The 25,115-nt window shown below is 42.6% G+C and overlaps 1 protein-coding gene across 1 annotated transcript in view; it reads left to right on the top strand.

The window, feature by feature from the left end:
• Nucleotides 1-15,705: 15,705 nt before the first annotated feature.
• The window catches only part of LOC111246697 (cell adhesion molecule Dscam1-like), a 49,238-nt gene continuing 39,828 nt past the window's right edge, over nt 15,706-25,115 (top strand). Inside the window, exon 1 of the mRNA XM_022796708.2 lies at nt 15,706-15,847. The gene's annotated coding sequence lies outside the window, so the exon portion shown is untranslated. The remainder of the gene's footprint in view (nt 15,848-25,115) is intronic.

The raw sequence follows: 25,115 nt of genomic DNA, 5'->3' as shown, positions 1-25,115 counted from the left end.
AGAAACATAGAGCCTCTGGTAAAAATACACCTCGCAAATGGAGGAAAAAGAAACCGTGAAAACTGAAGTGGACAATCAATCAGTGAGCTCCATGATACGAACAATCGGAACCGATGCGCGTGTAAGTATCCGATTTCGACCAAGAGAAACTTTGGATGCAGCTGAGACATTTCAATCGCACAGATCAGGCGACATCAAAAGAACGACACGAAGTGCTCAACCAGGTGACCGAAAAAACGCACCGTTGATGTTGAAGTTTCAGAGCGCGATCATTGCGTTTGCCGCGTCATTCCAGTAATACGGTGATAACTGGGCACGCTAACTTACGCCGATACGATCGGTTAGAAGAAGTACACCCCGTTCCGTCTACTCGAAGGCGATGGAGGCAATAAAAAAATAGAGCGAAATACACATCAGATGCGCTGGAATCTCGCTATGGAAAACGTCAGTGACGTTAGCTACGACGAGACTGGACTTTGGATATCTATGAAAACTCGCCAACACGACATTAAAAGGGATTTCGCGCGATTGCTTGATTTTTTTTTTCATCTTCGAACTATTTTGCTGGAAAACTAGTTATCTTTTTATTAAATACCTATGGTAAGCCATGAAGCTGGCTTGGTAAGCGAAATTTCGGTGAACTCTACTTAAGTAATTACATCTAATAGAATATCTATGACTGTATACTGCCCTCAAGACATCTAAAGGATGTGCGCTATAGAGTCATACCTTCAACTGCCACTTTGTTATTTTTTCGCTTAGTATCTATTCGCTCAGGCGAACTGCAATACGCTGTGACAGCACCATCCAGTATCATTAATGTTCATCGGTCCGCCTTCGCAGCACTTCAATAGCGTTCGCCTGCCGTCATTGTGAGCAGAGGTTCACTTACTTAACTGAGGTAAAGGACAGACAAGCGACATACGCGCCGGCAAAGCGGCCAGCTACATAACAGCTATATACGAAAGGTAATTCAGTGACTGGACAGTTCTAGGGAGTCAACTATTCCTAGCGATAGGCCGGCAGTCATTGGTTCCAGCTGGTCCTTCGACGCCGTTATGTTCTGTCCTACCAACCAAGTCAAATCCACCTAGCTCGGTTAAGTTCTTCCCGAAAGCGGCTCCCAGTCGATCTACCTCATCCTGTCATTCGCTCTCTATTCGACCAGCCGATAACCCAACTCTAAAAAAAACCTAGTCGAAATTAAATTGGAGAAGAATTAATTTATCCGCTTCGATTGTCGCCTCCGTCGCGATCGCCACCGCCATGGGCCGGCCACTGAAGCTGGTCTAGCCTGCCACTACCGTTTTTAGTAACCCTAAAGCCCGCGGCAGTCGCTTCTGGTGATGCTGTTTCACAGATACACGAACGGACAAAACTGATGGAAAGTCGGCGTGTTTGGTGGGTTGAAGAGACTGAGGTGGGCTGATGTGCGGGGAGCCGTTGAGGATAAACGAGGAACCCATTCGGAGGCCGTTTGGGAAAAGAGAAAGACACGGACGCGGGGATCCTTAGACAGTGCCTTTTTCCCTCTTTAGTCTATCTATGCTTCTATAGACAGCGCAGCACTGGACGGCTAACCGACTCGTAATCTTTCAGGCCAGCTAAGTAAAATGAAGGTAGTATTTTTGCCAGTTTCCATGGTAGACATGGTTTGATCTCAAAGTGATTAGCATCATGAGTTATATCTCTGTGGCATGAAAAACAACCAAAATATTATTCAAAGCCATGAAATTCAACAGCATATTCAGTATTGAGATATATGAATATTTTTCCTGTAATTTTCGTCCAAGTTTATATTAACCAGGTAAAGTATCTACATTTTTAGACGCAACAATGCATTTCTTCTATGCTCTACTTTTGTGAGCAATATAGTTAACTTTGTGTGGGCAGATTTTGAAAATTAACAAAACGTCTTACTTAAGTTTAGGAACTGCCTCAACTGAACATCTCCCATCCAATCTGTCTCGGCTCTAAAGTAAATCGTGAGCTGGCCATGAATGATGGACAGACCGAATTCTTTTTTGCTTTCCCTGAATGGAGTCCTTACAGAGTGTGCTAGGTAAATCACCTGTTTAGAAAAATTGTAGCAAACGCTTACATATTTTGAAGTGAGCTTCCGCATTTTAGGACTAATGATAAATGTTTGCAACAGAAACTCCCAAGTTTAGCAGAATCTTCGCTCTTTTGCTCCTAGCTTAATTTACTCGCACGTTTTATTCCAGTAGTTAGGAGGAAGCGCGAAAGCCTTATGGGTCCAAGTAAGCGCTGAACGGAGGACCTTTTGGGATACAGATAATCGAAATTCCATTGCATCGTTCGTTTATAGAAAAATATATAAACATATATATAATCTATAAATTCCATAAAATATATTTCGGTACTCAGTGTTTTTTAGCAATTTAACGGTCTGTTTGGTATTTACATTAAAAACGCGTATGTGATTTGGGAAATGCCTATTGCACTATTGAATGCCCCTTTGAAATCGAAAATTAGGTTCTAAATTCGAATATGGAATTTTAACGGCAATACCGTTAAGAACGGTATTACGACAAATCACTGTGCCTCTGACGTTTTTAAGAAAAAGTATTTTGAACAAACTTACATAAATTCGTCAACGGACAGATTTGAGGTCGGAAACTTGTAGGACCGCTGCGTTCAGAATCCTGAAGGCCAACAAAAAAGGTCTTTGACGCGCCGCTGCTCATTTGGCAATCTGGCTCGCTACTGTCGTCCTTTTTGTTGGGACCAGTTCAGCCTCCATCAGGGAGCATCGAATGATCCAGTCTGATACAGCCAAAAGGGATTAGCGAAAAAATAGCGTATCGAGTCTGCCCACGACAGGTTTTGACGAAGTCATTTAACATGGAAGTCAGATTTCCCCTACACAGTGGATTAAACGACAAACAAAAATGCGGGACTCACTTCAATTCTGCTGGCCTTTTCATTTACGTATGTAGGTACGAACAGGCTCGCTGTTTTGTAACAAATTACTTACTTAGAATTACTTAAAAAGGATATGAGTTTACTGATAGAATTAGTTTAAGTCGAGCAAGAAAACGGGGTGAACAAAGGCTTTCTTAAAACGTCGTCTCTTAAAACAGATACATATTTTAGCCTCGAATATATACGCGCCGTGATATGTGTCTGGCATTATTTTGGAGCCGAAGTGATTGTCGAGTTGAATTTCGCGCCACAGAGGCACGAAACGGTCCAGCCAGAACTGCAGCAGCTTTCCAGCGAAGGCTTCCTTTGTACCGTTGCTTCTCCCCTACCCATCTCCAATTTTACTCAGTCCTCTGCACCGCTCCCGGTTTGGGATTTTCTTCGAGTCAATACGACAGTTGTACCGCCCTTACAGTTAGAAAAAACCAATCCCCATCAAGCTTGTTGCGTTTACTGGGCCGAAAAAATACCTCCATTTGCGGGATTGGCTGAAACGGAGTGTGAACGACAGCGAAGGTGGCTAACCGAAAGCTAGTGGTTATGTACTACAAGAGCAGTAACAGCGCGTTCTGTTGTCTGCGAGCAACTTTCGGCCATATATGTGTATACGAACAGATATATGTGTATATATGTCGCTTGGGAGAAAAGCGTAGATAAAAAAATGACAGCTATAATGGATTTGATCTAAACCCACCATATATCGTCACTATATCAGATGGTTTGCCAATTGAGAGTAATACTTTCATTTGGTTTGTGGACAGTGCGGGATGCATTATTAGATACCCGGTATACATGAGCCAAGCGATATTCGAAGCAGAACAGTTGATCTACCAACCTATATATTTGTGGGTCCTCTACAAATGTACTTGTATAATCTATTTCTACCTAAAATGATCAACTGTATTTATTAAATCTATCGTTCACCTAAGATTCATATGTTCCTCTACTAGGCGCTCGGATCATGAGCGAGCAGATTAAATTTAGTCGCTTAAATGACACCGTATTATATGTAGCATACCTATATCGTGAGCGGAGTCCTAATGCGGAATTCGTATAGTTCATGCGCATTGTCGACCTTTGTCGACTATATATGAAGCCCATCGTTAGTCCAGCTCCTTAGCCCAGCTGCATCGTATGATGTAATTAACGATGAGTTCGTATCAACTCAACGCTTGACAAATCTTCTCAGACGGCTTTCCGCGACGTGTTCCTCTTCCAATATTACTCTGTTTGCTCATAGATATTAGAGTCTAGCGATATACTGTTAAGTATATTAATCGCATTAAGTATTGAACTGAGCGGATCCGAAACGTGCTTGGAACCACATATGTTCCTCTTGGATAAAATAAATCATTGCCGTTTAGCCTGTCTGGGTAGACAGCAATGATTTATTCGCAGTTTGGGGTTTGTTGAGGATAGTCCCGTTGTGCTTCATTAAGGTCCATTTGATGCGGATACAGCCACCATCACCCCCGTCTCAGAACCGCCACTGCAACTGCAGCGACAGTCAGTGTAGCCTGTGCCTTAAATCTCGTGAACCTTATCTAAGGATCTTGATGAGGTTGGTTGGCTGGTTGCTCTAGAGAAGGCCTTGTTGAAGTTCCAGACAAATTTCCGCTATTTTTTTGTCCTATTCACTCCGAGATTTATGCTCATATTCCTGTTTTTTTCTTTTCTCTCTCTCCTTGAAAAACTGGGTACGATATGAAATAGGAGCCACATTGTCACCCACATGCATCCTTCCGTTATAAAGCATCGACGAACGTTGAACGACGGGGTGGCCTACAGGCACTGCTGTCCAGGGGCGGTCTTCTTAAAATCGCTCACGCGCTTACATTTGCGTCCTGCCAGCTCGTCCACATAGTACAGACACATATAAATGCAAGATTCTTGGCAAATGTTGAAAAAAGAAGCGTAACAGCGTTGCAATTGCTTTGCCCTCGCCCTCTGAGGATATTCGCTAGATCGCTTTTGCTAATCCTTTTATTGCTGCAGAGCTTTCTTTTCATTCTTCCCCTTAGCCACACTTCCCTTCCTCTTTGTGTAGTTATGTTTATTTAAGAAAGCGTTTTCGACGCTGCCTTTAAACGGACAGATCGAGGGAATCCAAAAATTGGAGTTTCACGCATTCGGTGTTTGTGTAGGCATCACAGCTTTTTAGGTATTGATGCGGCATTTACGGCGCCTGCGGCCGCTTTCTTTTTTGAAGTGTTATCTCCTCGTTACAGTGGAAGGGCGCAGGGCTGAACCACACTTGAACACAGGGCTAAGGAAGGGTTTCCTAATGTCGTCAGGTATTCTAAGGCAAAAAACGTCCTGACGACAATACGAGAGGAAGACTTGCTGCTTCTTGCCTCTACGCCGTTCGCCACTAGGGTCCCTGCTTTGGCCTTCTTCTCCTCGTCGCGTATTTCATCAATTTCCAGGTCCATTGACTATCATCCATTACGAACCATATGCTGCTGCTGGTTGGTTTTGCATGGGGACAGAGACTGGCAGACGGCGGCTGCTTAACGCGCTCTTCAACGATGGCGTACGAGCCAATGCAAAACGGGCGACGAGAACTATTGTATTATGTTCCAATGAATAGTTACTTAATTAGTTTGTGGGGTGTAATCATCTGCACTGCTGTCGGCGCACAATATGCGAGTTTTAAGCTGGAGAAGGTTTAGTGGGAGTCATCTTTCCCTGAAGCCATTTTGATCAGATAAGGTCAATACTGTAGATTTGTGTACAAAATATGTACCGCGTATATAATTGCAAAGGCAGTCATTGATAAAAGTGGCCTGGGATTGAAAAGAAGAAGCATAATCCAATTAGAATCTTGCTATAGCGGAAAAGTTATGGTATATAGTATGGTAGGTTATAGTTATTTGGCTAGTATAGTTAAAAAGTTTCAACAGTGATAATAATTTGCAATTAGCTTAAGAATTGTAGTGACAAATACGCTAGATGGCAGTTATGGTGTTTAAGGCACCTTCTTATATACTTCTGTCAAAAGTACAATAAACATCATACTAAGTAAGCAAAAAGTGAATAAAATTAGAATCTTTATACATATTGAAGATCAAACTAAAGCGATAGTGAAGAGGGAAATCAGAGTGTGGAAAATCTGATTCTCTTTGTGAGGACAGTTTCTCACCTCAGAGAAACCCTTGCTGCTCAAAAGAAGGCGGACGCTTTTTGCGGTCGCGCATTACTGTGTCTATACCGTTGTCATGCCAACATGAACTCATAAGCGCTTATCTATGCAGAACTGGGAACCCTAAACGCCTACGGGACCTTTGAATACTGATAAAACGACAACCTTGATAAGCGGCTGGAATCGTTAATCAGGGCAGGTTATTTCAGCAACCAGCAACCCTGTAATAATAAAGAAAGTCTTTAAATAAACTAAAGGTCAAATATTAGGGACAAACAGATGGCATATAGCAACAAAGAAAGCCACTGGGATATGCAAGCAAACCACCAAGTGAATATGTATCGTGGCTGTTGCAATGGAAATATCGCTATTTGATATACTTATCGAACATCCCTTTGCATTTAGTGCAAAGTCATATTCGTTTTATAAATACAATTTTCACCTAGAGAAAGCAAAATGATGAATTCTGAAGTTTAAAAAAATCTAGGATTTAGCATAGGAGTTGTTTTACAGCTAGGGCAAGCACCATGCACAAGGTATCTTTATTGTGGCTGGAATCAAATGAAACTCTAAGGTACTGCTGAGGGCTAGCTAGTGGGTAACACGTGCGCCGTAATGGGCGACTAATCGTCACCCTCAAGGGAGCCATGAAAGCTACAAGCCGAGACATCGAGTGCTATACATATTTATCCACAACGCATCTGCAAACAATCTCTGTGGTATATTGTCCATGAAGGCTGCAATTCTCAGTGGCAATTTGCTTCCTCGGTCGCGTGTCTTTTTTCTTAAATTAGATTTATTTTCAAGGAAAAGTACTAACAGAAGTTGAGTTCTTACAGTAGAGGTACTCATGAGACCCAAAATAGATTGTCTTTAAATCAAGCCTGCTTACCTCGTTCGAAATTTAGTTGCAGATATGTCTAAGGACCACGTCTGATGGTAGTTGCCAACCTTCCAAATCCGGTCGGCTTGAGAATAAGCCACAGTGATAAAACCAGATGAAGTACAAGTTTGTTTCGAGGCGTATTAAATCCCATGTAATATCTTAATTAACAGTTAAACCATGATATGGATAAATTCAGTCTCCGTTTGAGCTAGGGTAAATTCCGCAACAGCAAACGTGCGATTGAGCATATTTGGCTGACCCAGTCTCGAGGACAGTCATTAAGTGCTGGAGATCTTGTCTGCCCACGCCCACGTTCCTTTTCTTGTTTTTTACGCTGACTTTTATTGTAGCTCGGATGGGTACTTTTCAGCGGTGTTGTATTTTCAGTATCGATCATTGGCGTAGCGGACTCTATATAATTTTATGTTCTGTTGGAGTACTTAACTTTAGAGCAAAATAAATCCAGTTGAGAGTACGCCTTCTTGAATGAGTTTAGTTGGCAGGCCGACTATTGCATAAAGTGGTTATATGTTGGTTACCGCATATACCTTTGTACATGCATAGATGTAGCTATATAGAGAGTTTTTGGTTATTGGATGTCTCAAAGATTTCTTCGCTAGTACGTCCATCTCATACCTTCCCGTCGACGTAGATTTACCTGCGCTGAAAGAACTCGGTGGCTATAGCCTCAAGGAGTCTGTAAACGATGAGACATTTTCTCTGCTGAAGTTTTCTTCTTACTGTCACTTGGAACCTATTGTGTTATTGTTACTAGTGCTGTTGTTGCGATGTGGGCTCACGGTTAGGACGTCGAGCACGGTGCGTTTCGGTAGGCCTGTATTTTAAATGGCGCCTTCTTCCTGCGCTTCTGTCTCTTTTGTCCCTTAGGCCATTCCCCCAAATGTAGCTAACTTCGTAGACCAAGTTCTCTTTCAATCGGCACCGCGCTGCTTCCTTTCCAATTTCGACGTTGGCGGGCGGGGAGCTCATTTTAAAGCTATTGAACTTCGCATCGTCTGCTCTCGTTTCGCATTGCCTGTCTGAAGTCGTGATAGTGTGAACTCGTAAGGTTGTGTTGTACTCTTGAACAAGAGAGTGGGGCAAGATTGATGAATGATTGTGAACTAAAGCTGGGATTTTACTTTCCTGCAGCAGCAGTGATAGATAATACGTTGAGGTGATACGACAATACTAAGGAGAAAGCTTGATGCTTACAGTTTTTTGGAACGTTCAGCGGCCCAAAATAACTATTCGAGTTAGAGCGCAGGCTTGTTCCTTGCCTGCTGCATCTGCTACCGCTGCTTGTAATACGCCAGCTGACACCTCACAACCTAGTCAAAGCGTGATAGAAAAATGGTGAGACGACGTTTCAAGCTCAGATCAGTATAAGGAAGAAGAAACCGTCAAAGACGACTTCACGAGGGCCTACATACTCGTTGCCTTCTTCTCAACCAGATTTGATCAGAAGCGACGGGATTAAATGCATGGAACTCTGACCTAGACGATCAGCATAATTTTCGCTATTGCCATTTGAAACGGAGGCTATTTTCAAAGTAGTTACTTTTTTTTTATATTTTTTGCTTTTTTCTTGTATTATATTATATCTTGCATTCTCAGTACTTCCTAATCTGAATAAATTACTCAAACACTACTTCATATGGCGTAGTGGAAATACTTTAAGCGGCGTTCCTTTGAAATAGACGATATATTTTTTGTGTGCATCTATATCTAACTAAACATATAAAACATTATAACATTCTTCTTGTTAGTACAATGCGTTGTCTAGAATTGAATTGGGCAGAGGTTATTGCATATGAGGAGCATCATCTCAGCGAAAATCGTGAGTCACAAAAGGCTGCTCCCAGGAAGGTGTGTTTTCTTCTTAAGATGCGTGGCTTAGTGCTTTCTAGGCAAGGCCCGCCTGTTGGACCTTAGCGTGGACACTATAACGAGGTCTGTTAGTTAGCTGTGCAGCAGAAGTAGTGGTGATAGCACGTATTCCATGTTATGGAGCGTAGCACAGCCACGTAACGCCACGGGTGGTAGGGGCTGCGTACAGCACATGCTAAACTGGGTCTTGAGACGCACCGAAAGTGTTTGTGGGCTCGTAAGAAGCGGAACAGCTAATTAAATTCCTTCCCCTCTTTCGATAGGGCAGACCAGTCAAGTTCTCGTTCCTTGTCTACGTTGGGCCAGCAAAGGAGAACAGAAAAGAGCAACGGTCCACGGCACGGGAAGGAGCAGGCCTTTGGTGGAGGCGCGGCTGTGCCTCACGCGGTAGTGGTGGGGCAGAAAGAGACACGCGGGAAAGAAACCGGCCGACGAGCCGGACGTAGACTTACTAAGGAGAAACTCAAGACCGACTGCTAACTGAATCTCGTTTCTTCTTATTCCTGATTTCCACCTATTTCTAGCTAACCTAGTCAAGAGCTGCGATGCACCTTGATAAACCACGTAACTGTGACAGCCCGTTTGAGCTGGGGAAGTTGAACATTTACTATAAGACGCTCCTTGTCTATGTTTAGTAGCATCTTCTTTCTACGAACTAGACCTATGTAGAACGTGGGGCAAAGGCGGAAAGCCACGAAATATATGTTGGTAGAATAACTCTATTTCAATTTGGCGTAGTACTAAAGATATTACCCTGCTTCAAAGGTGCCCATTAACATTGAGCAAGGCACTCAAGATCAAAGCCAATGGAGAAGCGTACATTATCGATAACGGAGAGTTCATAGACTAAATATGATAAAAGGATTAGAAATTAATATGTAATAATTTAAGTAAAAACAGGAAACCATTTTTATGGTAAAAGACGATTCTTATCAAAATGCTGGACTATACAAATTCACCTTTAGAGTCCTAACTACGTAATTTGTTTCTCGATCAATTCAACTGTTGTGAGGCACAAATTGTTGAACTCTAGTTGGGTATCGGTAGTAGCGAAATGCGCCGGTGGTTATGCAATTTCATCTAAGCTATGAGCCCTTGAAGTCTAAAATCCCAACAGTAAAGCAGTGCTCAAGAGATATAAACGAGATAAGACCTAGTTCGCTTGTTAAAATAGATTTTGCCATCTTCTAACAGACTTTTTCGGCAGCAAACTAATTTCATTAAAATTAAGCTTGAAAATATTATAAATAACCTCTACTGGAAGGCAGTACTCCATTGCGTGACAACTAACAGTATAAATGGTCCCCATTGGGGTGCGACCATTGGTTTAGTTAGGGTAAAAATCCGCTTCAACTCTTTTTGGAAAAGAGTGAAACTTTCAGTTCCTTAGAAAATGTTCAGCTCATCGTTTTCGCCAGTATGGAAGCCATATGGTGATTCGCAGTTATCTGAAATTGAATAGTTGGAATAAAAATATACAACTGAATGCTAAAAATAAATTTAGACAACAGGGGAGCTTGGAATATTCATATAATATGTTTCCAGACTAGTTACTAAGTTTGACTGGAAATCAACAAAAACTACGTGTAGTAAAAGTTATATTAATTTTGCAACAGAAAATAGAATAATCCAAGTTTAGTATGGGCATCGCGTTATACCAATCACCCCGTTTATATTTTTCCATGTGTATGGAGGTAAATGTATTTGACCGTATACAATATGGTTCACGCCGTTCTTATTTTTCGGATTTGTTCTTAAATACGGATAACAGATATCATTAGCGGCCTCATACGTTTTTTCTATATGGAGAACTATGGAGAATGCATAGTGCAGTTGGGACAACCAAGACCTATAGGATGGCATGCTGTCCGCCCCCATATCCCCCCGTAGCCATCATTCTCCTACAGTTTCCTACAATGACTTGTGTGCCACTGGCATCAGGTCACTCGTGTTGCATGGCGACCTTTCAAGATAGCTAAAAGACAGCTTGTACATGATCGCCACGTCGCTGAGAGACTTGCTTCAGGCTACACGATTTAATAAAGTGAGTCGTTCCGATGCTATCGGTTTTTTTTCGCTTCCTCAGCTCATGTATGCCCCGAGGCTTGAGAGCAGTGCTTCTGGGTTTTTTTGCTCTCAGATGAAACATAAATACACTTGAGCAGTTGCCGTTCGCATTAAAAGACTACTTACTAAGTAAGTAGGTAGTTAACATGTTTAGCGCACTGACACTCTATTTTTCGACCACTAGCCCCTTATCACTTAATCTGAATATGGGCTTTAAGGTTTAAAAATATGGGACGAAATAAGGTAATATGCTATATACATACGACATGTGCTCTTTATCATTGCTCGTTATCTTGATCAGTTCTCTTCATTGTCAGAAACACATCTTTTTTCCTTTTTATATTAGACATACTGATTACATATATATCTATATAAGACTACTCGATATTCAGTGTCAAAAGGATGTTTGCCTCAACGATATCTGTTACGATATGGAAACTGTTTACAAAACTATTTTGGCAGAAATCTGCAGAAGTTTCCGATGATTGTTTTAATATTTAAATGAAGATTTTTTACTTTCATTCCTCGTTCTCATCTATTTCTATAAATTATTCGTGACTATAGTGTAGTATACAGTTACACGAACTTCGTAAATCAGTTGATATACCTCACAGCGGACATCTAACGGCACCCAAGTGATTCGGTTGGTGTTTGTATTATGCAGATGGGTTATTGGAGTCGCCTTAGTCAAAGTGTTATCTAGGACTCCTACTGCTAATATGATTAAACACGTAAGCTGGACGGTTTTTGGAAATTGTTATTACTCGATGTTATTATTTTTGTCGTTGCCCCTACTACGATTTGTGTACCGCTAGCAGAGCCCTGTTTAGCGATGCAGCCCCACTATGGCAATCCTGCTATCCCGTCGGACTTACGTTGTATACAGTAATTTGTTCGAGCGTTTGTTACCTATCCATTCCGTTAAAGGCAATAGCACTAGCAGGAGGCGGAAAAAAGCGACCGCTGGGTTATTGTATATAGCATTTACGTAGTGCAGGCATGCATCAGGTCATTTGTCTACATTGTTTGCTTTTTTTTTTTTACTTCGATTGTAATTTCTTTCGAATACGGAAATTAGCTATTAAGCTTATAGTCCTTCTGATTCTTATTATGCCGCACAGTACACGAAGTACTATCGTCTTAGCCAGCGAGACAGCAAAATTCCTCTGAACGTATACAGGTAGACAACGATATACATGCTAATGCTACAGTATGCATTGATGAGGGTATTTACACAGGGTGTGCTGATAACAAGGTGAGCTATGGGCAAAACGGTGTCTAATGTAAATGAAAAATTCATCTCTTCGGAACGGGATTCACAATGTTTCAACATTATATGCACAATGCAAATTCGCCTTTTCTTTTCATTTACAGTTCATTCAAAAAGCAACTAGGATCTCTTAGCTGCACTGCTTAAATCGGTTGCTTCGGTTTCGATGAGGCTGGTTGTTGTAGAGCCTACTTCGTTCGCCGCTTCTTATCTACCCGATTTCTATTTGCGTAAATATCGCCGAACTTTTGGACGGTCTGTACTTCAACGCTTAGTTCGCTTCGTCTAAGAATGTTGCAGACACATATTGAGGTTCTATAATGAGAATTGCTTTCTACTAGTGAGCTCTCGCCGCTGAAACACATGGTGGGGACACAGTTGGGATGATACAACAACCGAAAAAAAGAAAACTCAATCGTCAAGCTTGCCAGAAAGTTTCTTCACTCCCAAATCGAAGAGTTGAAATCCCTTTTTTTTCTGTGATGACCAACGTGTGTGTAGGTTGGTGAGGACGCATTTACTTCGCAATGTCAACGTAGATGTTGGTTCCTTTATCGTCCAAACCTTCCGAATTACAATCCAAACTGAGCAGCATCTGACAAGTTCAAAGAGGCACTAGAACAACAACTAATAAACGCTTATGTATGTAGGCGCGAATGCTCGTATTAACAAGGTCGCCGAAAAGGGCCACTAATTAAAAGGGTGTAGATTATAGTTGTATCTAAATATATTGGAATATAGAGCAGTCGCAACGTATAGTTGGCCAAACTAGAACTGTAAGTGTTCACATACCCAATGCCTTGATCCGACCGATGCTTGAATACTTATGAAAAAAGCTCAGAGCTCCATAAACAACGTTTTCTAATGATGATTGAAACCCAGACGATTAGCCATGCCAGCGTACATGGAAGCATATCGTTGTCAATGGGAGGGTGTTAATCTGTGCATTTCTGTGCTATTGGCATTGGTAAAATCTATAGGTATGATTAAAATTACTCCGCGGTAGCTAGCGTTTTTCTGGGAAAGTATATTTCGATGCAGTATTAAATGCACTCCAATCCATTTCGTTCGTTCTCAATATGATTAACCGAAACTCTCGCCGAGCTCTCGTATCGAGAATGGCGATGGCAACTGTAATGACCAGCTAGGCTCAATTCGGCCTGGTGCAGGTCTTCGACGACCAGATGTAGCGCAGAGATGAAGCACGGGAAGGCCTTTCCCGCATGTTCCCTAATTAATAGAGGAAGTTGCAAATTCATTGTTGCATGAACGTTGCGCGTGCCGAGGTAGGCTTTCCGGGGAGTGTTCAGTGTAATGAGAACTACAGACGTTATCACGCTCGCGGAAAACAAGAAAGCGACAAATAGTTTTGTAGCTTTCATTCTAAACAACACATTCCTCCCAGAGCCGTCCATCCTGTCCTGTCGTCTCGTGCACGTAGTCCTTTCAACTGCACGTAAACATAGCACGTCAGCAGCTGTACTACACGGCTACGACCAACACTGCTGAGAGCGCATGCTACCTCGCCGTGCCTTTGACTGCACCAGCGCCTTGCAGAAAACCATGCCGAGCTCCAGAAAATACGATATATATTATCGGACGCAGTAAATTCTGCACGCTGGCCAGCTCCATGGAACGCCAACACTTTTTCCGTAGCAAAGGTTTACAAGTACAAACCGCACAATCAAACTTTTTATTGACGTTGTCCGACACCACAAAAGCTGCGAAAATGAAATGATGTCAGTTAGAGAAACAGAAGAATAAAAGGAAGAATATGTAAAAAGATTGAGGTTGACTCAATATTAAGTAGTAGTACATGCCGTTTTACGCAAAATAGCTGTTTTTTCATGTAACTTTTATGTTACTGTCGCTGTTCGCATTATGATTACGTTTAAGTTATAGTCCAACTAGTATTTGCATTACCATCCAGTAAAAGGCAGATCAAACTCTTGTTCAAGTTGTTGTCCCGGTTACAACAAGCTTCGAATAACAGGGAACAGCGTTACTCAAATTTTAGACGGTCTTTTTTACCGTTGACTTTTCTTCTCCTGCGCTACGAGAAACCGCGAACGTATTTACCTATGGCGACCAACATTCGCTCGACATTCTGATCTCGACAGTCGACACAAGGGAAAAAGTGAACGTTTTGGGAAAATCCACGGCTACTCCCAATAGAAGGTTGCGTTCAACCTGCACGCCCCAAAATGCCCGTATTACATTAGATTTGTAGCGGGGACGGCAGCCGCAGACGGTGCATTTTTAGGCAAGGGCTGACTGGGTCCTTCTGACGGCTATTTTTACCGGTTAAGACTTTAACTAACCCTCCTGCCATATATATTTAACAACAGTAGTTAAAATGGACTCCAATTTTTTTTCAATATTTTTGTTTTTCGCTAGTAACAAAGGGTTGCTGCTCTTGCGGAAGGTGTTAGCCTATAAACGTTTTCAACCCTAACGAGTAATATGGGATCGTCATGGTATTCACTTGATAGGCAAAAACATTTTTGGAATGAAAATAGAATGTATGTATGTACTAATTTTTCCTTATTTTGTTGCTTGTGAATTGCAGGCAACGACACTCGCCGCGGTCCGCGGTTTAGCCAAGTGCCACCCCCGACTGTGAGTTTCTCGAACTCGTCGGGAGCGACAATCGACTGCACCGCGGAAGGAGACCCCTTGCCCACTATCAGATGGATTACAGAGATCGGAGATCAGGTAAGAGAACAGCGAGCCCGCTCTTCTATCGTTCGTAGGCTCATGGGCAAAGTGCGTTCGAGGCAAGTAGCGCTGAGTTGAGTAAGGCCTAGATTATATATTGAAGGATAGGAGGTTTCAGGACTGGAAAGAAGAAACCATTGTGCCGTATGGCCAACGCGAGCACTTGTAACAAGGGCTGACTGTTATAATGGCCGTATGCTCGTACGCGAGTGGTGATTGCTGCCAACGGCAATGACTATAAGCGCTATAAAAACGGGCTCGGTATTGGAAAAATGGAATATCAGAGCCGGACACGTAACTTGCCCTTCGTAAGGGCGGCATAAGGCAAAGCGAGAATTAACTTGATCAACGACCAGCCAGTGTCGTACAGGAGCGCGGCATGCTTCTGTGAAAAGGGCAGAGGCTAAAATGCTGTACGTTCTACGTAGGAGTACATAAGATTGAAGTATGAAAAGAGGAGAAACGAATTGGTGCGGCAGAAGACGGCTTTAAATAAAGGAGCCTTTTGTCGCAACATTTTCGTATTGCGGCATCATCCTCGGCCCTCCCTTTACGTTAAATGTAGAAACTGATCACTGTGTTGGGGCTGATGCTGCTCTTAGTCAAGTTTACACGAATTATCAAAAATAAATGATTACGCCACGTATGTTATAAATGGCTGTTGTGTTTTTGACGTTTTGTACCATATTATTAAACGTTGATAAGGACACTGGCAGGTTTTAGCTAAGCTCCGCCGTATTTTTTTTGGTTCTTTCGAAGGTTCGGTCAGACGTAAGCCATCTTGTTCACGATCGTTATGATGGAAGCCTCGTGTTTGTCCCTTTCCGATCGGAGGACTTCCGCCGCGATGTCCATGATAGTACATACAGATGCATAGCTTCCAATTCCATCGGCAGCATCATAAGTACACCAGTCAAAGTAAAAGCCGGTAAGTACGTCTAGTTTGTAAGTGAGCTCTAGATAGTAAATAGATTGCCGATTAGCACGACGACGACGACGACGACGACAACAACATCGCCATTGAGAATACGAGATTCATTTAACCGGATAAAGTCCATACAAGATTCGACGATACTATTTAGAAAGTACTGTAGTATTATATGTATATGGACCGTGTTAGCTGTCATCACATCTATGCAATGGCGGCAATGGTAGCCGTCAGCGTGGCAAACTTTGCGCTTCAACTCAAATTCAACATGGAATTACCGCTCTGTTCCATCTCACAATAGAATGATAACAGTTCTACCTTTTCGCACAAGCGGAGAGACTTGTGTGATCTAATCCAAAGTTTCAGTCCGCGATCACAGCTATTTTCCACCAATATGTTGTATATATAGCTCATTTATTGTGTCTGGAAGTACACTCCTAAATCCTCGTTAAATATACGATTTTCATTTGCTTAGATTGATTGTGGAGGCACCATTCGATAAAATTAGAAAAGTCTCAGTTTATGTGCATCTCTTCCTAAAATCAGCGTATCATTAACTTGTGAACGGCATCTTGAATCGGGTCTTAGGTACATCACACGACTGTTGATGCTGTACATATTTTATTGCAGAAATCATCAACTCAATACAAATATGAACGATCCGAAGATGTTTGTCATACATGTAGCGCCTTGCTGTGGATCTTCATTTCTCGTTATATAAGAAGAGCGACTCGTAACCATGCGTCCAGCTACAGCAAGCAAGAACCGACTTCATAACGCTACATATCTTTGCCTAATAAAACGCTTGTTTCTATGCAGGAAAATCTAGCTGATTACAAACAACGCATCATGCCTGCTAAAACACCCACACCGTATAGCCCCTTTCCACATTATTCTTCGCTCACATCCAGCAGAGCTACTTCGTTATTGCTCCATTTTACGAGACAGTACTCCTTAGTGAAAAATAAACCCTTTCTTTTAACTTCGGCCCAAATGCTGGTGCCGGCGCCTCTACGTAGATGCACTGCAATGGCTGCCTTGGATACTGTTTCTGCCGCTCTTGTATCAGCATTAGCCTTAGCGACAAAGCACCGTTGCTCCATTGGCCGTCGTGGCGGCGCCACCGTCACCATCGTTGAGGGCGTAATAGGGACACTTAACATTTGTTCTGGGGCAGCATCGCGCCCGTAACGTCGAAGCTGGGCTATGATATTGCAGACTACCCAGATGTCTCCTAGATGCCCAGCCTACTGAGTGGGCGACCTCGCGAAAGAGCGAGCGGTTTGCAATGGGTAAGTCGCAGTGGTGAGTGAGGCCAATGCTGGAGGGACAAACGAGAAATAAAGGGTTTTTCGTAACTGTGGCTTGCGGATAGCGTTGTTGCTTTATAAGAATTTATTATCGAGATTTGCATTCGGCGCACGCATTCGTCACAACAAGGAGAAACGGGACGAGCTCACTCGTTGATATCCTGGTTGGATGGTTGGCCCTGCCACTACAACGTCGATGGACCAACAGCAACACGGTACTTTCGCCTCGGCTGGATTGTTTGGCCTACTGCTGCAATGCGTTATAGTCCTGAGAGATATGCTTCTGAATTAGACGCTACAAACACACCATTACCAGCATTAGCATAAACGACGATGATGCCTTGACCCCGCAGAGGAAGATAAACATTAAAGGTATTTTGGTGGACGAAGCGTAGTTAGCGATGTCGATGGAAACAAGAAAGAGAGAAGGAAAAAAGATTCAACTGGAGTCATAGTAAGCGCGTTGTTTACAAGAGAATTTCCAAATTTGTATGCGGCTTCGTCTAGGATCAGGCAGATACGAATTCACAATAGGCCACGTACAACGGTTTGGCATGTGGCTGCCTTTACTCACCGCCAATCAAAGTTATGATACATTTTTTTCCAGAGCAGTCAAATTCCGTAATGTTCAGTTGAATTAAAACAAAATGTTCAGACGTCCGACACCGCCGCTAGCTATTTCATAAGACGATTAGCTGTCACCGCGAAACGAGCGTGCAATAGTCGCTTTAAGAGCGATTTTGTACCACAGGAAAATGAGTAAGTTGCTTTTCTAGAATACGTGTAATAGCCACGTGTGTCGTTTGCGTGATATTATTAATGGAGACGCGAACTGAATATCGTGGAGGAGCCAAAAATAATATTTGGAATTATTGTTTAAAACAAAATCTACTTACATCATGCGTTTCATTCGACGTATGCCCAACTTCATGATTCTGTCAAGTCCATAATTGAGGTGAATGCATCAGTGTCAGGTTTTAGTTCTATGCAGGAGTTCTTCTATCGAATTGAATAAGGGAGCCGCTGACACCGCGTGCTCAAAAACTTGCGAGAGCTCCGCCAAGAACATGCAAGGGCTAGTAAGAAGTGATAGACACCGTATTTGAGAAACTGGCCGAGCTACCAATAGTAGTTTTCCAATACAAAGGCTTATATGAGCCAACTCGATCAATCATGGCCATTGTCTACTGTATTTAGAACAGTTTAAGTGGGATATCATCTAGCTGCCTATATGCATGCATCTTGCTATTGAAAAATTTCTTGCTTGACTCCCGTACAATAGTCATGGATGAAGCCGATAAAACCAAGCCCGTCTGATGTGGCGCTGTTAGTTAGAAAAGGCTCACTTGCCAATATTCCTTCACTAAACGATGTACTCTATCCATGAAATAAAGTGAAAACTATCTTACATTTTTTAAAGGTTTCGTTTAAAATCGGAATAGTCTTAGAAGATTACCGAGCATGTAATAGCTTCAAAAATGTCATGACGAGCATAGTCAAATTGAAGTCAGAGTCACACCAAAGCCCGTCATGACAGCGCCCTGAATCGTAGACAACGCGAGCTTGTAGCACAAGTGGCCGAGCATACCGTGTGTGTGTGTGTGTGTGTGTAGGGGAACAGTAAAAACTGCTCGTTTCACAAGGACAAAAGACTGAAACGGCTGTCGGTCGGTTAGTGCTTATGACCCTATATTTGAGAACGGGGAAAGATGCTGTTGCGAAGTTAAAGGAGATTCGTGGGTGCTGACAGAGAAGCAGTAAGGAAAATGAAAAAGCTGATAATTATAATCTACCACAGATGTCCTATAATCCAACACTCACGTAGAGTATATGTTTGGCAGTTCTTATGATACTAACAATAAAAAATCCTACTGCAATCAATGAAATTTTCATCCCATCACCTTTGAAATACCTAAAGAACTCCGAATGGGTGTGTTGTAGGCAGAAGACATTTCAGATACATTCATTTAAATAATAATTAATATACTAAGATAATAGACAATCACAGCTACGCCGAATAGTTGTGGAACTTTATCATGTAACTTATTTTCTATTCTGGCAAACAAATGAGCCTCTTTTAGGTGTCTATTCACGTGTCTGTGGCAACTCAAACAAGGCCTGGGGTCACTGTAACCACCAACGCCCTCACGCACATTTCACCTTCAAGGCTATGAGGCGAACACTAGGCAATTGTGAATTCTGTCTGTCGACGTAGAAGAGACAGAGACAAGAGCATCCCGAACTCACTTAGGCCGTCTTTTGCTCTCCTTACGAATGCCACCAAACTCTAACAATGGAGGCGCGACACGACAACCTCCAGATATGACCTAGCCTGCCCTCGTCTTTTACAGAAAGCGTACGCCGTTGGCAAAACGTCGACAAAGCTGAGAGCTATGAAGTCAAATGAGCACGGACCGAAGAGTGCAGAAAGATGGCCAAAGGAGTAACACAGGCCAGGAGCATAATACGACAAGCCATAACGCGTGTAAATGCGTGAAGAAAGGCGTTGAAATAAGATGTTAGTACGAGAAAAGTTGTATATATAGAAAGCAGCAAAGCAGCTTGACAGATAGGGAAAAATCAACACTAATAGAACTGCCACAGCAGATACGTTGTACAAATGGCCTTAGTAACATTTTCCTTCGCTCTCTTTGACTAACCCGTTTTTTTCTTTTGGAAGGGGAGAGGGGGGAGGGTAGAGAAGTGAAACAGCCTGTAAAAGGTACAATGAATAGCCAACTTCGGAGCTTCAAAATGCATCTAAACTTTGTTAGATGTTCTTGTAGGATACACGGGTTTAGAGGAATGCATTTAGTGCTTTTTTTCAGTAGATTTGAAAGCTACTGAAGAAAGCGTGCACGGTAGACGTGGTTAGAATTATCTGGATCGGGCGCTACACATGGTCTATTCAATTCAACTAACGGATAACATCGTTTAACGGGACCGCTGTACCCCATAGCAAAAGCGTAGTTCAGTAAGCAATAACAGCAACAATGACACTAGGAGCCATAGCTTTTAGACAATAAAATTAACCAATGTCACTGCGCTGATATACTAAAAAACAACAGATATACGATAGTATTACCTGTGCACCATCCGTGCTTAGCTGCGCTTTTTTCTCACTCGATTTCGACACGACGGTGAATGATTACATAGGTTCCACTTGAGCACCGTGGCATTTCCTTCGAATTATACGGTGCCTCCTATTTGCATTTCCTCCGTGCTGGCGACAGAGGAAGCTGACACACTTTCGTATCGTTGTAGCTGAAATTAAGGTTATTAGAGATGTCTGTCTGATGCGGCTCTCTGGGACAAAGAAAAGGGCATAGCATGTGGAAGCATTCGCTGTTAGGCAGCCTGATCAAAGTCGATCTTTTTGAAGATACTATCAAGTTGCCCGTTAGTCGTGTAGCAGGTCAAGCAACCGGCAGGCTTTTTCGACGGTGATTGCCATTAAGGTGAAAAATCGTCTTGCCCGCGTCTTCTCTGTGATCGCTTTCTCGTTCTCGAGCTTAGTCCGCTTTCTTTCAGGCTGTCTCAAGGCTCGTACCAAGAAACGTGCAGGTCGTCATATCCCCAAGCTCTGCTGACTCAAGCTATGACTACGTCTTGATGCCTTCGTCTTGCCCTCAAGACGCCAAATCCCCGCAAATTTTCATTGAAGCCTGTAAATACCAAGTCGGTTGTAAGAAGAGAATATTATGTTCTCACATTGCTAGTCGGCGGGATATGCTAAAAACGATGCTGACGAGCTCATCGGCTTAGCCAGTCAAGGTTAAGCTAGCTTCTATTATTACTAGACATCTCATTTAAAGCTGTACCATGCCGATTTTCTGGCGTCATTATCACGTTTCTTTTTTTTTTCGTTCCCATGCTTTTACTTTACTAGAAGGCGAGAGAAAAAATAAATATCAAGATAATCGAGAATTATGAATAAAATCGTAACGATATTTGGACAGAAGCTAAACAAAGGCGCCTGAAATTCGAATCTGAGCGTATCCCTGTACACGTCTCGTATTTGGCCGACTCGAAAACTGTGCAAGTGAGTAGAGACAATCGTGAGCTAATTTACATTCACGTCAGAACGAACAGCCTGACTGGCCTTATCTCGCTGTGCCTACGGCTGGACAAAACATACATCCTCAGAGGCCACTGGCTCTTTTTCGACAAATGTAGACCGATCCTCTAATCAATCGCGTTCACGGTTTCTACACACTTGGCCTACTTCTCTTTGCCTGCAGTCATCGATCTGCAAAGAATGACTGGTCAATTCTGCAATCTTACATCGAATTTTACATCTGTATCGCGCACTTCAGTTTGAGGATTCTTAAACGCGGTCCACTACGGAATCATGGAAGCACCCCAAAAGCGGTCAATCAAGTACGTAATTTTCTGGTTAGCATTCACAAAAAGGTGCCTACAATAAAAGCTATTCTAATGACCTGTATTCATCTTAATTTCACTGGAAGGTGAAAATTGTTCTTAGGACAGGCCTCATCAAAAACCAAGCAAAACAAAGGCTACTGTTTGATAGATAGTACCATGTTTGTCCTTACATTACTATTGTATATCTGTACAAAATAACCGTAAGCAGACGTTCTTACTAAATATATTTTTCTCAATAAAAAATTACTACAATATTCCCAATTTGTATCGCAAAGATTGATAATTAAACTATGAACTAGCAAAATTATGAAATTGGGGATAGCGAAACGTTTCTGCACCCCCCCGATTATCTAGTCGATACCGATTAACAGCCTAGTTCCTTTAACAGACATTTTATTATCGATATGTGATAACTGATGCATTCGAACTGAAGCTAGGGTTCTAATGGCAATGGAACCTTGTATTCTTGCGTAAATGATTGCTGAGATGAGAGGTAATTCAATAATAGCTCACGGGCTAAATATATGTATTTAGTAGGCCTGTATTTTCCGTCGAGCCACCCGACTGGGATAAAAGTGTAACTAGGCAACGAGACGCGCATCGGGTTTGATACTCAGGTTCTGTCCACGCCCAATGCCGCAGGCCTTTACCATTCCACAGCAAAGTAACCCTATGTTGTGCTTGGCTTCCGCATCCAACTGTAATGTGCTTGTATCGGCGGAGAAGGCAAGTTAACGAAAACGTATCTTTCTAACGGAACTACACTGAAAAGTGCTGGTAGGTTGGCTCGGTGGCCGGCCGCTTTGTCTGTCCACTGTGCCTAGAGTCCAGTCGAGTAGCGGCCAACAGCACTCGGACAATTTAGTAGCGTAGGGTGGGTCTCCATTTTTATATCCTGTGTCTTGTCCGTTCTCGTCATTCAAGCACTTTCCCCGCTACCACCCGTAACCCGTGAGACGTCTAAGGAAACCGCAGTACTCGGATGGGAGCGAAAAAAACAGGGGGAGTTGTAGTACCCAGACTAATTGTCTTTCCCTAGCCATACAAAAGTATGTGGCAATAGCGGCGGTAACAGGCGGCGGCGATGGACACTTCTCAGAGCAGAGTTAATATGTCGCATACTTCGGGGATCCTACGAATCCCTTCGGGATTGGAGGGAGGTTGGCTTTTCACAAGATTTTCTCCATTTTGTCTGCTAACTAAATAAAGTTAAGACTCCTGACAAATATACTGATGCCTCTTCTGTGTCACCTTTCGTCTCCGTACCTCGTGTGACCTGTCAGCTTTGCTAAGATGATACCACATACTTTAATAGCTTTAAGCGGCCCGAAGCGACTAGGCAGACATAGGTACCAAAACGAGCACGACACCGATTTTTATAGGATACGCACGAAGTTCAGTCACCAATATACTTGCGACAAACCTACCCAGGAATGAGGTAAAGTTTTGGGGTGAAAATCATTCAAAGGGCGCAGGCATTCTTGCCCAAGCACCGATGACAATGGACCTTACAATCTGCGAACTGCCAAATGCCAACTTCCGTCGCGATGCCTATATATAGACAAGCTAAAACGCACCCACAAAGTTTTCCCTGCGCTTGATGTAATGAATACCAAAACTGATGCGTAGTATCTAGTTTCAATTTTCGAATCTATGGTATGACCTTCCCGTCCCACACGGAAGCACACGCTGTGGTTTGATGACACTTGCAGCCTTACCTAGAGGACCGAGATAGTATTCAAGGTTGTAGCCGATGTGTGGTTCTACCCTTCAGCCCCATTTTTAAGTCCATCTATCGGCTGGAGACCCGTTTCATCGTCGACTCAGAACGCCAGTTATACAACTGGTTAACGCAGCACGCTGTTCAGCAGCTGGCCGGATTAGCTCCTGGTCCGTGATAGATCACATCAAAATGAACATATCAAATACGCCGTCGTTCTGGCACCGCGCTGAACGGTATTATTTAACAAATGCTTACATACTGATATAGTCTCAACCCATTAAAAAAATGCTAGCTACTTAGTAATCCCTAAAAAGAAGGACAATCCAACCGCGCCATCATCATGGCCGGGAATAGAAACTGACTAGCTATTTAAAATGTGTACGTCATCTTAAGGGAGTAACATGGTCCCCAGAGGGAACGCTCCTCCTCCTCATGAACGGCCCAGTCATGAACGGCGTTACTGACCGTTCAGGATTTTGATGATCGACGTTGATAAACAACCGGCCTTGCTCAAAGAGACAACGTAAGCCCACTTTTATTCTAGATTTTCTACGAAAATGTAAAATAGGAGTGTACAAGAACTATCGGCGCAAATAAAGAGGCGAAAAAATCAGTCGAATAAATCCTGTATGTGGACGCCTTAGTTATACACACGGCAGTCACAGATTTGAGACTGACCGTAAACCTGATTAAAACGGAGGCGATGAAGGGGAAACAGAACAGCACGACTGGCAGCTTAAATTTTCCAAATCGTTTCATACCTGTGTAAACCGGCTTCAGTATCTAGGGTTGCTCGTTTCTGCAAACGGCTGAAGTTTCACTGCGCACGTCACTGAAAGATGCAGGAAGACAGTGTTGGCTGTATGGGCACCAAATCGCCTCATCGCTTGTCCCTTAACCGCTCTCAGCTTGTTCGACCTTAAAATAGCTCCGATCGCCAATGGGATACGCGTCATTTGGGAATATTTTACAGTGGAGAACCTTGAGTAACTTAATCTTGTCCGTGTCCTCCTCTTCAAAAGAGCACTTGGATCAGGCATAGGACTCGCCACTATGATTCGAGGGCCTACATCATCACTTTAAATTCTCAGCAATGGAAAACTTCAAAACAAACTTTAGCAACTAAGAACAAAAATTCGCGGAAATTCATAGAAATTTATCTGCGTCGGATTCGGTGAGGAAAAGATACGAACCGGCTAACTAGACGTGTCGTCATGCACTTTGCCGTGAATAAGTTACACCATGGACTCTGGAAGGAAAGCAGATCTTCGCGAGTTTGACAATACATGGAGGTGCTCCAGATTCGGAAAAATTGTGATAGATATCATGCCGCTCATTAGCCCTACTACCATCTTTTGTAGAACATCTGGTACATCTCCCAAATAAGTTTTATAACTTCGACGAGACTTTTAACCCATATAAAGCGAACTACTATTAAATGGTTCTATATACTTTCATTAATATTGTGTTATTTATCCGCGTTTACGGAGTCTTTTACTATTACCAGCAAAGGTAAATGAATAAAATTTGATGCGAAGAACGCTAACAAGCTGTGAAGTAAAGCGTATTCTTAACATTGCGACGCCGGTACGTTGTGAAATCCCTAAGGGAACATAGTACAAAAATTATAAGCTGGTCGGTTTAGAGAAAGCTAGAGGTATTTTTAAGTTGATATGATCTAACAACTAGTATAGTTTGTGATAACAGCGTTCGTTCTGGTATTGGACTAGTCAAAAGCTTTCTCAAAGATCCATTTGAATGAAATGTAACACATTTTCTTTTTTTAACGCACCACTGTATGAATCGTATCATCTCTATTAATGCTATTTTGTGGAAAAACGTGGATGCT

This window comes from Varroa destructor, unplaced genomic scaffold, assembly GCF_002443255.2.
Source record: "Varroa destructor unplaced genomic scaffold, Vdes_3.0 BEIS01000001.1, whole genome shotgun sequence".
Classification (NCBI taxonomy): Eukaryota; Metazoa; Arthropoda; class Arachnida; order Mesostigmata; family Varroidae; genus Varroa; species Varroa destructor.
Note: the sequence above shows the minus strand (reverse complement) of the source record. Positions and strands in the feature narration are given on the sequence as shown.